Source organism: Triturus cristatus, chromosome 6 (assembly GCF_964204655.1).
Source record: "Triturus cristatus chromosome 6, aTriCri1.1, whole genome shotgun sequence".
Lineage (NCBI taxonomy): Eukaryota > Metazoa > Chordata > Amphibia > Caudata > Salamandridae > Triturus > Triturus cristatus.
This window is the reverse complement of record NC_140589.1, coordinates 845234906-845250858: the sequence shown is the minus strand read 5'-3', so window position 1 is coordinate 845250858 and position 15953 is coordinate 845234906.

The window sequence follows — 15953 nt, the reverse complement described above, 5'->3', positions numbered from 1 at the left end:
ATACCAGCCCCACACAGATATGAGTGACATAACATTAACCCGCACAACACCAATCAGCACAGCACAAAGACAACATCACACCCAGGAAGTGAGGCAGTACCACAGCTAACACACATACATTCAACACAACACCAACAGATGCACAAGTCTGGGACAAAAAGGTGGAAACAACTTGACCAGAGGACTGGGCAGCACACACAGTTGAAGTGCATATGAGCAACCATGGCTGCCAAACAGCACAAGAACATCACATATAACCTATTGGGGAAATATCCTGAGTGACAGATTGCTCCTGGCAAAAGAACTGCAACACAAAGCACAGTGTCACAAATAAAGTGATGGGGAGGCACACACACATGTAAAGCAAGGGGACAGCTGACATCAAAGTGAAGTGTTCTGCAGGTCAGTAGGGGACATGGCAGGAGTGTACCATACACAAATAGAGGGAGTGCAGATTCACAATGGGTAGGCATCTGAAGCACAGATAGGGGATGGTATGACACCACACACAACATGCCATACTGGAGGCAAAAAGGCACCATGTGACAGCAATGCATGAGAAAACACAACCACAATGGCAGTGTGGAGCAGCAGGTCTGCACAGTCTCCACAAACAGTATCAAGACACATGGATGATCAACAAAACACAACACTGACTTGCCAGTTACACACTCTGCATACTCACAATCGACAAAAACAACAAGTAGGAATCAGCCAGAACTGCAAGGACACACCAACACACTGCACAGTGCACAACATACAACTCACACATGTGCATACAACCACATCCACAGGGTTGAACAATCAAAACAACAGGCAACCAACTCCTGGGTGACACATGTGTAGTTGACAATGCAGGGGCACACACATTAACACTCCCGACAAAGTCATCCCCTTCACACTGCACACTTCTTGACCACCCAAGAGCACACATTGAAAGTAAGCCATGAGACTACGATGACTGGCCATTACAAGATGACCACACACATACACTACTGGGCACACATAAAGGAAGAATTCACATACATGATGACCCTGCCAGCCTGCCTGCAATCCTGTGGATAGAATCCTACTCTGTGCTGGCAGTGCCCCCCAACCTGACGTGTACAATATACCCAACATGAACAAAATAAGAAAATGACTACTGCTCTCTAATTAAAATTGACATCATTGCCCCCACAACTATCAGGGTCAGGAAGATCTGAAGTCCCCGTCACCCCTGTAAAAAATAGAGCAAGTGAGCCAAGACATTGGCTATGTTGTAGTGGCACACAGAGCATGTGGCACAGTAAACCATATACACACAGCAAAACAACTATATTCAGTAAGGACAATGACAAAACAGACAACAGGAGCAACTGTCTTTATTCATGTATTGCACAGATAGGCATCAATATTAGACAAGGGTAAGGCCAGTGGCAATCACCAAGTGCAGAGTAGTTACATGAGAAGCTGCACAGGCAAGTGGCAAACAGCAGTGAACAACAAGGCCAGTAGCCATAACAAAGTGCAGAGTAGTTACATGAGAAGCTGCACAAGCGAGTGGCAAACAACAGTGAACAACAAGGCCAGTGGCCATCACAAAGTGCAGAATATGTCCATGAGAAGCTGCACAGGCAAGAGACAAACAGCAGTGAATGACAAGGCCAGTGGTCAGGGCAAAGTACAGAGTATGTCCATGCGAAGCTGCACAGGCAAGGGGCACACAGCAGTGAATAACAAGGCCAGTGGGCAGGGCAAAGTGCAGAGTATGTCCATGAGAAGCTACACAGGCAAGGAAGGGCAAACAGCAAGGCCAGTGGTCAGTTCAGGGTACAGAGTATGTCCATGAGAAGCTGCACAGGCAAGAGGCAAACAGCAGTGAACGACAAGACCAGTGGTCAGTCTTATGTGCAGAGTAAGTCCATGAGAAGCTGCACAGGCAAGGGCAAAATAGCAAGGCCAGTGGCCAGTTCAGGGTGCGGAGTATGTCGATGAGAAGCTGCACAGGCAAGGGCCAAACAGCAAGGCCAGTGGCCAATTCAGGGTACAGAGTATGTCCATGAGAAGCTGCACAGGTAAGGGCAAAACAGCAAGGCCAGTGGCCAGTTCAGGGTGCAGAGTATGCCCATGAGAAGATGCACAGGCAAGGGCAAAACAGCAAGGCCAGTGGCCAGTGGCCAGTTCAGGGTGCAGAGTATGTCCATGAGAAGCTGCACAGGGAAAAGTTGAACACAGCAAAGAGCAACAAGGCCAGTGGCCAAAACGAAGTGCAGAGTATGTCCATGAGAAGCTGCACAGGGAATGTGTGTGACTGTACCTTTCCATGGTCAGCAACACAGTCAGGGGGTAACAATGTGCAGTACAGGCCTACCTGTGTGAGAGACAGGTGTGTGAGGGGGACTACCATACAGACTTGGCTGGCAGGTGGACTGAGAGCTGGCTGTTTGTTGTACTTTCCAAATATGAACTGGGAGTGACTTTAACTAATCTTATAGGCAGCAAATCGTTAAGCGCAACTTATACAGCTGACCCTGCCTTTCAAGTTTACACACACATGATATTCTCATGCTCGTACCTTCAGCGAAGTAATCTGGGTGAACTTGTCTACCCTCAGCTGTTTTCTGTAGCCCTCAATTGCTCTTCCTTGCGCTACGAATAATTGCATCAATTCAGCTTGCTCACCCGTTATATGTCCTGATGATGATCTCGAACAGTTGAGATCGAAACGCCGTTGACCCTTTAGAACAAAACTCTTCCTATTCTATAAAGTTGCTTGAGGAGTTTTACACTATTTAAACTTCACCATCACTCTGCGCGTCACGCCTCTTTCACTTATTGTGTGAGCACCTGAATTCTATTGTTGTGGAAATAAATGTTTCACATGAACTGACTTATGTCCTATGTACATTATTATTTTTTTTTGCTCCTTTAAAATAATTAATCTTTAACTCTCTAACCATAAGTGCTCTCCTTAGGATCACTTTATTATTGGACCTTTTGGCCACACCCGAACCATTGTTTTTTTACCGCATATTTCACCCCAGGTTCACATATTGGGGTACCCTTGTTTGTCTTCAAACCAGCAGGGCAGACAGGGGGAGCGGTGCCCGGGGTGAAGGACACTCTTCCCCTCTTACTGAGGCGAACAAGGGCCACACCAGAGGAAGTGACTGGGAGGGTGGGCACTGGCCGCTGTGTGGTGGAAGATGATGCAGAGTCCCCGTTCCCTGTGCCCACCAATATGGATGCATCACCGCTGGCATCAGATGATGTGGAACTTTGCGTCTTAGGCTGGGATTCCTCCAGCAGACTCCTGTCCCCCTCTGAGGCGCTGGTGACATCTGTGTCACTGGGCTCCAGTGCAGCTGTTGTGCTTGTTTCACCCCCACTGGTGTCCATCTCCTGGATCTCCGTGACCACAGGAGATGCTGCATGAGAGAGAGAGATGTAGGGTGAGTTCAGTGGCAGCAATATAACAAACATATGCAAGTAAAGCATCACAAAAGATGACTACATCCACATGTTGCACACCACCCTGTGTAATCACATGGTGCTAACTCACTATGTTGACTCAAACAGTGCATGAAAACTGGAAATTCAAGCATAAGTGAGCCATGTGATGACCACACAGCACAACACCCTGCTAGTGGCTCCGTTCAACCAGACACACAAATAGATCTGAGCACACCTAGGGCCATGATGGGGGCACACTACTTGTTGCCACTGACAGATCTGGATGGAGCACAACGACTGGTGCACATTGGTGTCAGATGTCTAAGCCTCCCAAATCTGAGTTGATGCATTGATGAAACCACACTCAGTTTGGGGACACTGCCGTTCTCTCTCATGGGATTCCCCAGACTACCCCAATGCAGACGATACCTGATTACCACGACTCAGAATGCAATGGAAAAGCACAGTACTTAAATTACCTTAGTAAATACAGGTAGGGCAAATGCGTAACACCTACACCCAGCCCATCAGCCACTTACAAGCCACTGCATCACACTACCAACATCACATAGGCCAGCGCTGGCACAGGCTCTGTACACATGCAGCCACTCCCAGACAAAGTCACCCTTCCCAGAATGCTCACCCCTGGCTTGCTGCTGATGCTCCTTGAAACGTGCATCCAGCTCAGGCTGTGTCACGACCAAGATGCGGCCCATCAGTGGTGTCATGCTGCGCTGTGCCAACCGCCCAGTGCGAGGAAACAGCCCCAAGGTCATCTCTGCCACGTTCTTTGCCAGCCGGCTGATGTCGTCCCACCTCTTGTGGCAGTGGGTGCGCCGTCAGTTTGAGACACCCAGAGCCCGCACCTTGGCCGCAATGGTCCTCTACACATGGCCTTACGATGGTGTACCTTGAGCTGCAGGCATGGGAGACAAGAGGGGGAAATGATCAGTGACACAGTGTTATGTACCTACATCTCTCAGTACAGTAGCATGATACAAACTCATCCAAAATCCACAGATATGTCTAACAGAGACAAGAATACATCTCATATGGTACATCTGGATGTGGAAAGCTGATGTAAATGCATGCAGGTGTGAGGGGGAACACAGTCTCTGTACATCTCACACACATGCAGGATGCCTGAACTGAAACCCCTGTGTAGCCTGCCCACATCTCCAGTCCCTTTTTAGGTTGAGCAAGACATACATCACATATCAACCTGTGTATGGGGGTAGACTCATTGGGGCAGATTTATGAGCCCCTTGCGCCACTTTTGCGTCACTTTTCCCATGTTAAAAGTGACGCAAAAGTGGCGCAAGGGGCTCATAAATCTGCCCCATTGTGTCCAGACAGCGCAGCCGTAAATGTCCCTACCCTGTGAATAGATAACTGTGTCATGGATGTCACATTGAGGGATATGATCTCACATATCCAAAATCCTTTTCACAAGGCCAGTAGTGTGCAATCTACAGTGCTATGATGGCCCATTGCTGGAGTGCAATGAGAAAAGACTGATGTAATACTCTGTAAGTGAAGTGATGTGTCCTTGTCTTTTTGAACAGGGACTGAGCAAGCCAGCTGGGCTCACACTGAGATGGGCAACAGGGGCAAACACAGCCATTCAGCCAAGCAATCACTGTCCTGACTCTGGCAAGAACAACCTTCTGCATCACTGTATGGCTGACAACACAACACAGGTCACTCAAACATACATGTGCAGGCAGCGAAACCTGTGGCATAGGGTACACATATCTTCCCACTGGAGACAGCATGTTAGGCAGTGCATAACACAATCAGCAACTCTCAGGCACATACTGCATCAGTCCAACTACATGTGAGCCCTCCCTGCACTCCCCCCACTGTTGAGGACTTACCACGACATTTGAGGCACCATATAGCCTTGGGTACAGTGTGAGCACCTCATCCACTAGGACCTCCAGCTCCTCTCTTTTGAAGGGACTGACACGGATCTTCTCAGTCCTTGCCATCACTGTGGACATGAGACAAAAGCGGCGGAATTGGGTGGTGAGGGGTCTTTGGCAGCAGTCCCTGGAGGCAGCAGCAGGTGAGGAGTCTCTGGCAGCAGTCCCTGGAGGCAGTAGCAGACGAGGGGTCTCTGGCAGCAGTCCCTGGAGGCAGCAGCAGGTGAGGGGTCTCTGGCAGCAGTCCCTACAGGCAGCAGCAGATGAGGGGTCTCTGGCAGCAGTCTCTGGGAGCAGTGGAAATGTGAGGCTCCCTCCCACACATATATAGCCCCCTGGGGTAGTTTCAAAGGTGCCAAGCTGTAGCAATTGGTCTGCCTTTTTCAAATGCATCCAATGACCGCCTCCGCGATGGCAGAGCACGCCTACTGCGATTTTCCAAATTGCATCATTCCACCGCAATTAAGGTTCCCATTGGCTGTAAGGGCATGCTCCATGGCGGTAACACACCGCAGGGGCCAGGCGGTAGCTACCACGATTTGGGTGCCATACATTCACATGAGGCACCGCGATTTGGGTGGCGGGGCATGCCAACTGCCATTGGGATTGTCTCCATGGCTATCACTACGACACTTGTGCATTGGGTATTGCTGGTGACACACCGCTGGGGCCAGGCGGTAGCTACTGTGATTTGGGTGCCATACATTCACATGAGGCACCGCGATTTGGGTGGCGGGGCATGCCAACCACCATTTGGGCATGTCTCCATGGCTATCACTACCGCACTTGTGCACTGGGTATTTCTGGTGACACACCGCTGGGGCCAGGTGGTAACTACCATGATTTGGGTGCCATACATTCACATGAGGTGCCGCGATTTGGGTGGCAGGGCATGCCAACCGCCATTTGGGCCTGTCTCCATGGCTATCACTACCGCACTTGTGCATTGGGTATTGCTGGTGACACACCGCTGGGGCCAGGTGGTAGCTACCGTGATTTGGGTGCCATACATTCACATGAGGTACCACGATTTGGGTGGCGGGGCATGCCAAGTGCCATTTGGGCATGTCTCCATGGCTATCACTACCGCACTTGCGCATTGGGTATTGCTGGTGACACACCGTTGGGGCCAGGCGATAGCTACCACGATTTGGGTGCCATACATTCACATGAGGCACCGCGATTTGGGTGGCGGGGCATGCCAACCACCATTTGGGCATGTCTCCATGGCTATCACAACCGCACTTGTGCTTTGGGTATTGCTGGTGACACACCGCTGGGGCCAGGGGGTAGCTACCATGATTTGGGTGCCATACATTCACATGAGGCACCGCAATTTGGGTGGCGGGGCATGCCAACCACCATTTGGGCATGTCTCCATGGCTATCACTACTGCACTTGTGCATTGGGTATTGGTGGTGACACACCGCTGGGGCCAAGTGGTAGCTACCGCGATTTGGGTGCCATACAATCACAATGGCCATCTGGCAAACATCAACAGTGCACAGGGGCCACATGGTCAATGGCACATCATTGTGCACACAATGCCAATGTTCCATTTACTCCACTGCTGACTACACATGCTATGTTTTTGTATGTGATTTCGTAGATTGGCATGTACTCCCTCACATGTCACTTATGATATTGACGGTCCTGTACACGGGACAGTGTTGTTATTGATTCCTCAATGTGTTCACATGTCAATGTGTTGAGGTGCAGTGACAATCACAGCAATGTTTGTCTCATTGAATGATGCTCTTTTGTGCATGTCCTCTTATGACTGATCATGCACACAATCTTCATTTCTGCTCAGACTGTGGTCATTGTATTGTTGATGTGTGCCAGGTTCAAATGACGCCTGAAGGTGTGTCAGGTAAAGCAGCTAGGTATGAGTGGGGTTGATTTGTTACACATATGCTGGATGCTATACTCCCAGGTGTGCCCGTGGTAAATGTGGCCATATCCTTATGTGCATTCACATTGACCAAGGTGGTGTTTGAGGTACTTGTTTTGTGTAAGTTGACAAGTGTGCCATTTGTGTAGCTGAAGGTGTCCCTACATGTAAGCTGGTCTGTAACTCAATTTTGATGACAGTCATTGTTGGTATTGTGTCATCCAGAACATGAGATGCTGTACCCATCTCATGATGTATTGCATTGACATGTGTCCACTTTCCTCTCAACTAGGAGGAGACCAAATCTACTTCATCACTTGACAGTGCTGGAAGACATGGAGGATGAGGCGATCATCTGCAAATGCCGTCTGGATAGAGCCACCCTAAAAACCCTTAGTGATATGTTGGGGCCCCACCTGCAGCCTCGCAGAACATATCCAACAGCTTTCACCCCAACGTATAAGGTGATGGCGGCCCTGCACTTTTTTGCCACTGGATCATTCCAAAACCAAAGGAAATGATGGATGGAGTGTTGAACATTGCAAGCACTCACCCCCAGTCAACTGATCTGGGTTTAATCCACCACCGTTCTTTAGCCCACTCTGCCACCCCAGTTCAGACATGGCCATATGCAAATCAGTCTGACCCTGTGCCTCATGGGAACAGTCCAGCCCGAACTGCCAAGCCATGTCTTCCCTGGACCGGAAACAAGCTTCCTAGGACCGGTTTCTGGCATTTCAGCCGTCTTCAGCCAGGCTTGCTTGAATCCAGTGGCAAAGTGAGCAAGGGCTCACGTCTGAGCATACCCTGCCAATATGGCAAACAAAGCAAAACCAAAGGAAATGATGGACGGAGTGTTGAACATTGCAAGCACTCACCCCCAGTCAACTGATCTGGGTTTAATCCACCACCAATCTTTAGCCCACTCTGCCACCCCAGTTCAGACATGGCCATATGCAAATCAGTCTGACCCTGTGCCTCATGTGAACAGTCCAGCCCGAACTGCCAAGCCATGTCTTCCCTGGACCGGAAACAAGCTTCCTAGGACCGGTTTCTGGCATTTCAGCCGTCTTCAGTCAGGCTTACTTGAATCCAGTGGCAAAGTGAGCAAGGGACTCACGTCTGAGCATACCCTGCCAACTTATGGCGAACAAAGCAAAACCAAAGGAAATGATGGACGGAGTGTTGCACATTGCAAGCACTCTCCCCCAGTCAACTGATCTGGGTTTAATCCACCACCGTTCTTTAGCCCACTCTGCCACCCCAGTTCAGACATGGCCATATGCAAATCAGTCTGACCCTGTGCCTCATGGGAACAGTCCACCCCGAACTGCCTAGCCATGTCTTTCCTGGACCGGAAACAAGCTTCCTAGGACCGGTTTCTGGCATTTCAGCCATCTTCAGCCAGGCTTGCTTGAATCCAGTGGCAAAGTGAGCAAGGGACTCACGTCTGAGCATACCCTGCCAACTTATGGCGAACAAAGCAAAACCAAAGGAAATGATGGACGGAGTGTTGAACATTGCAAGCACTCACCCCCAGTCAACTGATCTGGGTTTAATCCACCACCGTTCTTTAGCCCACTCTGCCACCCCAGTTCAGACATGGCCATATGCAAATCAGTCTGACCCTGTGCCTCATGGGAACAGTCCAGCCCGAACTGCCAAGCCATGTCTTCCCTGGACCGGAAACAAGCTTCCTAGGACTTGCTCTCCATGCCACTGGAATCAAGCTATCCTGACTGAAGAGGGGTGAAACCCCGAAACCGGTCCTAGGATGCTTGTTTCCAGTCCAGGGAGGGCCTGGCTTGGCAGTTCGGGCTGGACTGTTCCCATGAGGCACAGGGTCAAGACTGATTTGCATATGGCTGGGTTCAAACTGGAATGGCATGGTGAGCAAAAATACGATGGATTTAGGCCCAGATCTCTGTACTGGGGTGAATGTATGACATTGTTCTGCATTCTGTCCATCAATTGTTGTTTTTGCATTTGTCACCCCGAGTGGGAAGGGTATGCCCAGACGTGGGTCCCTTGCTCTCCATGCCACTGGAATCAAGCTATCCTGGCTGAAGAGGGGTGAAACCCCGAAACCGGTCCTAGGATGCTTGTTTCCAGTCCAGGGAGGGCCTGGCTTGGCAGTTCGGGCTGGACTGTTCCCATGAGGCACAGGGTCAAGACTGATTTGCATATGGCTGGGTTCAAACTGGAATGGCATGGTGAGCAAAAAAACGATGGATTTAGGCCCAGATCTCTGTACTGGGGTGAATGTATGACATTGTTCTGCATTCTGTCCATCAATTGTTGTTTTTGCATTTGTCACCCCGAGTAGGAAGGGTATGCCCAGACGTGGGTCCCTTGCTCTCCATGCCACTGGAATCAAGCTATCCAGGCTGAAGAGGGGTGAAACCCCGAAACCGGTCCTAGGATGCTTGTTTCCAGTCCAGGGAGGGCCTGGCTTGGCAGTTCGGGCTGGACTGTTCCCATGAGGCACAGGGTCAAGACTGATTTGCATATGGCTGGGTTCAAACTGGAATGGCATGGTGAGCAATAAAACGATGGATTTAGGCCCAGATCTCTGTACTGGGGTGAATGTATGACATTGTTCTGCATTCTGTCCATCAATTGTTGTTTTTGCACTGGATCATTCCAGCACCTGGTGGCCAGCGCAGGTGGTATGTCACAACCTATGTTCAGCATGGTGCTGCATGATGTACTGTCCGCCATGATGAAAGGAAGATTTTGATCCTCTCCGACACATCCCCCATGTTGTTGGTGTCATTGATTGCACCCATGTTGGGCTTGTGCCACCACAGGCACGTAAGCACATCTACTGGAATCGTAAACATTACCACTCCATAACTGTGCAAGTGGTGTCCCTGGCAGATATGATCATTTCACACGTGTGTGCCAAATTCCCAGGCTCAGCCCATGACTCCTACATACTGCGTACCAGCATTGTACCCCAGCTGATGGCTAATCTGCTTCCCGAGCGTGCATGGATTGTGGGTGAGTATGCCTAGTTATATGGCGTGCTGGGTGTGTGACCTGCTGCCCTCTGCCTCAGCGACATAGCAATGTTTATTTGTGTTTGTCACACCTAGGTGACTCTGCATATCCCAACCGTCCCTGGTTGCTGAGCCCACTGCTGAACCCCAGGACCCCGGCTGAAGTCTGCTACAATGATGCCCATTGGAGGACACGTCGTGTGGTGGAGTGTACTTTAGGTCTGCTGAAGTCAAGTTTCCACTGCCTGCACAAGACCGGAGGTGCACTGATGTACTCGCCCGGGAAGGTTTGTCAGATTGTAGTGGCATGTTGCATGCTCCACAACCTTGCCATTCGCAAGGAGATTCCCCATATCCTGGATGATGATGAGGATCCAAGGCCCCTGCCTGCAAATCAACCCGCGTCCAGTTATGAGGACAGTGGAGAGGAGGAAGGTGTCCTGCGTCAACAGCTCATCACCCGCTACTTCACCTGAAGGTGGGTGACAATGTACAATGTACCCATTGTCTGATGATGTTGTTGTTGTTGTGAAGGTGTATGTGAGATTTGTGACAGCAGCCGGTTGTAGACTCAGTGGTGGCTGACAATGTTTCTAGGACAGGTCATTTAGAAACATATACAGGATGTGTATGTTGACACTTGTTGCCCATTGTGATGTGTGCATGTTGGATTACCTTGATGGTAGGTGTTGTGTGATGTCTGCGATGCCACACCCAGACCAGTGAATATTATTCTATTGTGTTTTGCTAGGTGCCTTCAACTTCTCCTTTCCTACATACATTCCATACTCCTGGTACATTGTAATCATGTTGAAGACTATAAATCCTGGAATAAAGACGGAACAGACACAACAACATGTGTGTAAGGATTTTTTATTTACAATGGTGACTTGTGAGGGGGGACATTTACATTGAGGTGATTAGTGGAGCAGTGAGTTGACAGTTATCGTAAATTAGATAATCAAGTAGTCACCACATTGATGTGGAGACCCAGTCCAACAGACAGATGCCATTCACAAGGCAGTGTGGGGAAGGACAGTCCAAAAAGTCAGTGCAGTGGTGAAGAGGGTTGCCATCATGGCTGGCTCTGTGACTGGCGTTTGGCAGGTGCTTTGCCTCCAGATACTCCCAGGGTTTTCTTAGGTCCACCCCTTTGTTGCTTGGCAGGGGGCCCCTGCTGCAGGCCCAGTGGAGTCTGAGGACTCGCCCCTCTCTGTGGCCGCAGGGGAGGATGGTGAACTGTCATCCTGCGGTCCACCAGAGGGAGGTGGAGGTGTTGGTTGTGGCGCAGGCCTGTCCCTCAGCACACCCACTTGCTGGCCCAAGAGGTCCAAAATGTGTCCCATGTGGTTGTCGATGGACCTCATCAGCAGGATGAGCTCGCAGAACAGTTCGTCTGACCGGCCCATTCGTCCCTGGGCCTGTTCATATGCCCCAAGGACTCTGTTGATGTGGTCCAGGAATTGGGTCCCAGCCTCTTGTTGTCTGTGGGTGACCCTGCCCCTCCCAACTTCCCTGCTGCCATGCACCTGTTGCCTCACCACTGTAGGCACCTGCATCCTCTCCCTGCCCTTCTCAGTCGGTGGGGTGGTCATCCTCTGGGACAGGGGGAGTGTTGCAGGCAGCACTGGTGGTGGTGATGTTGGTGGTGGTGATGGTGGTGGTGGAGGACACACAGGCTGTGACAGCAGGGGTCTGCAGAGACATTAGTATTGCAGCAGATGTGGTGGGGGCACAATGGGGTCCTTGTACCTGTTGCGCCCTGGCACACCAGATAGGCCGGCTTCGAGCTCATCTTCCAGAGAATCCCGGCAGTCAACATCCGAGAGTCCATGTACCGGGGGGGACTGGCTCTGCAGGTTGCCGGTGTTGTCCTCTGCTGTCAGTTCTTGGTCACCTGTGGGTCAGATGGGAAATGGTCATTGCAGTGCACCCCGCAAGCTTTGTGTTAGCTGTGTGTCATTCACTGTTTGTACACTACACAGTTGACTGATCAGCACATTGTTTTCTATGTGCCCTACTGTGCCTCCTGACATGATGCTGTGGTACATGCATTACTTGTCCATGGTGTCAGGTGTCAATACATAGCATGCGCCACATGCATAATTTGTGATTACAGGAACATGTTGACATCTAGGGACTAGCACAACATAATATTTCAGTAAGGACTCTTTGTTGATTTGTCTGACCTGGCAGACACCACATCTGGCCATGGACTGGCCATTGTCATCTCCTGCATAACTTTGTCTTGTCATGTGCATATCTTGATTTGTACTATCAAACATGCTTTCTTATTTTTCGAATGGTCCTTGTTGCTCTGGCCCCATGGCACTGCACATGTCAATAGGTGCTGTGCATGATTGTGCACAGACTTTCTTCTACATGTGCATTGGTGTGTCACACTTTGGTTGCTGTGACAGTTTCCTTTGCTTAGCTGTGTGCACGCTGTGTGTGGCAATAGGATTGGTGTGCATATTTGTACAATGAGAGGGTTGGTGTTGTCATATGGCACAATCTATTTTGTGATGAATGGCTAGGTGCACGTACTGGCAACTTACCTGTTATGTGTTCACATTTGGCTTTGTTATGTGACACATCTGTGTATGCGTGGTGGAGGCTTACATCCTGCTCAGTGGTGTCACAAGACAGAATAATATGTCTACCTACCTGTTAGTTTGTTTGAAGTGATCCATTAGATGCCACATGCATCTGGGTGGTATAGAGAGCTCCAACTTGCTGTACTGGGGGACAAGGGTGCATGGTGGGTGTGGTAGTGCAGGCCTCCCACCCACAAACACCCTTCCAGCTAAGATGGCTACCTACCTGTAAGTTTGTTTGGTGTACTGCAATGGCTTCTAACTGCTTCTGGGTGAGGGAGTGCTCCATCCTGTACAGGTGTGGGACAGGGGGCATGGTAGAAGTAGTGGTGCAAGCCTCCCACCCACAAACACTTTCCCAGGGAATATGGCTATCTACCTGTTAGTTTGATGAGGGTAATGTAATGGCTTCCAACTGCTTCTGGGTGAGGAAGTGTTCCATCCTGCTCAGGTGTGGGACAGGGGGCATGGTGGGAGTAGTGGTACAGGCCTCCCACCACAAACACCCTTCCAGGGAAGATGGCTACCTACCTGTAAGTTTGTTTGGTATACTGCAATGGTTTCCAACTGCTTCTGGGTGGGGGAGTGCTCCATCCTACTCAGGTGTGGGACAGGGGGCATGGTGGGAGTAGTGGTACGGGCCTCCCACCACAACACCCTCCCAGGGAAGATGGCTACCTGCCTGTTAGTTGGATGAGGGTAATGTGATGGCTGACACATGCTTCTGGGTGGGGTGGGAGAGGGCTCCATCTTGCTTGGCTGTGGGACAGGGGGCATGGTGGGATTAGTGGTGCAGGCCTCACACCCATAAACACCCTCCCAGGGTAGATGGCTACCTACCTGTTAGTTTGATGAGGGTAATGTAATGGCTGACACATGCTTCTGGGTGGGGTGGGGGAGGGCTCCATCTTGCTAGGCTGTGGGATAGGGGGCATGGCGGGAGTAGTGGTGCAGGCCTCCCACCCACAAACACCCTCACTGTGAAGATGGCTACCTACCTGTAATTTTGTTTGGTGTACTGCAATGGCTTCCAACTGCGTCTGGGTAGGGGAGTGCTCCATCGTGCTCAGGTGTGGGACAGGGGGCATGGTGGGAATAGTGGTACAGGCCTCCCAACAACAAACACCCTCCCAGGGAAGATGGCTACCTACCTGTTAGTTTGATGAGGGTAATGTAATGGCTGGCACATGCTTCTGGGTGGGGTGGGGGAGGGCTCCATCTTGCTAGGCTGTGGGACAGGGGACATGGTGGGAGCAGTGGTACAGGCCTCCCACCCACAACCACCCTCCCAGGGAAGATGGCTACCTACCTGTTAGTTTGATGAGGGTAATGTAATGGCTGACAAATGCTTCTGGGTGGGGTAGGGGGAGGGCTCCATCTTGCTGATGCTGTGGGACAAGGGGGCCTGGTGGGAGCTGTAGTGCTGGCTGCCTCTACACATTCCCCCATGGTAATGGTGCTAGCTACATTTGGGGTGAATGGGTGTGAGTGAATGTTGCATCTGTGAGACATGTTTTTGGGAGTGTGTGGTGCAGATGAGTGGAATTTGTCCTAGGTGGTGTAGCTTTGTAGTTGTGCAAGACAGTACATAGCAGTGTGGTAGTAGTCATTTGTTTTGTACTTACCAGCCTCCACTCCCCCGGGTACTCCTGTGAGACTCTCTGGATGCAGTATGGCAAGCACCTTCCCCTCCCATGGAGCGAATGGTTTTGGTGGAATGGGAGGGCCACTGCCAGGCCTGTCAGCCAGCTCACGGTTCTTGCTTCTCCTCTCTTTGACAACCCTCGTCAAGTCATGCCACCTCTTCATGATTTCCTTTTTTGATCGTGGGGTGGTCCCTACTGCATTGACCTTCTCGACTATCCTTGCCCACCTTTGTGTTCTTGTGGCTAATGGTGTCTGTTGGACCAGGCTACCAAACAGTTGTGGTTCCACTCTGACTATCTCATCTACCATGACTGTCAACTCACTCTCTGTGAATGTGGGCATTTTATGTGTTGCCATGGTGTGTGGTGTGAAAAATTGGTGGTGCTGGGGTGTGAGTGGTGGGTGTGGTAGTGATGTGTATGGTGTGTGATGTGCAGGAGGTTAGTAATACAGGTGTGGAAGTGGTGGAGGTGCTGTGTGTGGTATGAGTAGTGATGGTGTGTTGATTTGCTTCTCCTTTGTGCTCTGGTGTTGGGCCTTTCAGTTGTGTATTGCTAAGGATTGTGGTCAGGGAAGGGGCTGGTTTTATACTCAGCCATGTGGATGTGTCCAAATGGGGGGAGTGCTGTCAGGTGTGTTGTGTGGGTTATCCAAGGATTTGTATTTTTCTTTTTGCCATGTGGTTGTGTCATTAGGATGTGTTTGTGTTTTTGGGGGGCATGGCTAGTTTGCTGTGTGCACTTTGTGGCCTTATTGTTTTTTTTTTCATTAGGCTGTCATATTTTTCATGGATCGTCCGCAGCGGTGGCTATGCTGCAGCTCTTCCGCCGGCCCTCCCATTCATCACTGTTTGCGACAGTGGACGGGATTTGGTCATCTCCACCCGCAACTGGCGGTTTTTCTTGGCCTCGTTCCACCGCCGGTGGTGTTTTTTGGTGGTTGATCCTAATTTGGCCGCCGTTTTTTCCACGGTACTGGTGGGCGGACGTTTTCCGCTTCCATGATGGTCAGGGTGGTCTTCCGACCGCCATCCTAATAGTCCCCATAGTTGTTTAAAATATCGATGCTTTAATTAGTGTTTTGTATTTTAGTATGTATTTTAAAAGTATGCGATCTATTTTTTTGTATCTGAATTTGTTTTGTTTTTTAATATATGTGTTACATTTTAGTAGTTATTAATTTGATCTTAATTAAATTTAGCATTTTTAAGTTCTGTAGCGGGATGTAAGTTTATAGGAAAATAGGGTAAGAAGTAAAACGTAATAATACATTGATGATTATTTTTTATGTACTAGTATTAATTTAATTTACATTTTTTAGTGTTACTTGTGGGAATTAATTGATAAATAATTATTTATTTAGTTGGTAATTATTTTTAATTACTTAATTGCCAATTATGTTAACTGTGTCATTTTTTTAGGAGCGGGTTGTGGGTTTATAGGGAAATAGGGTG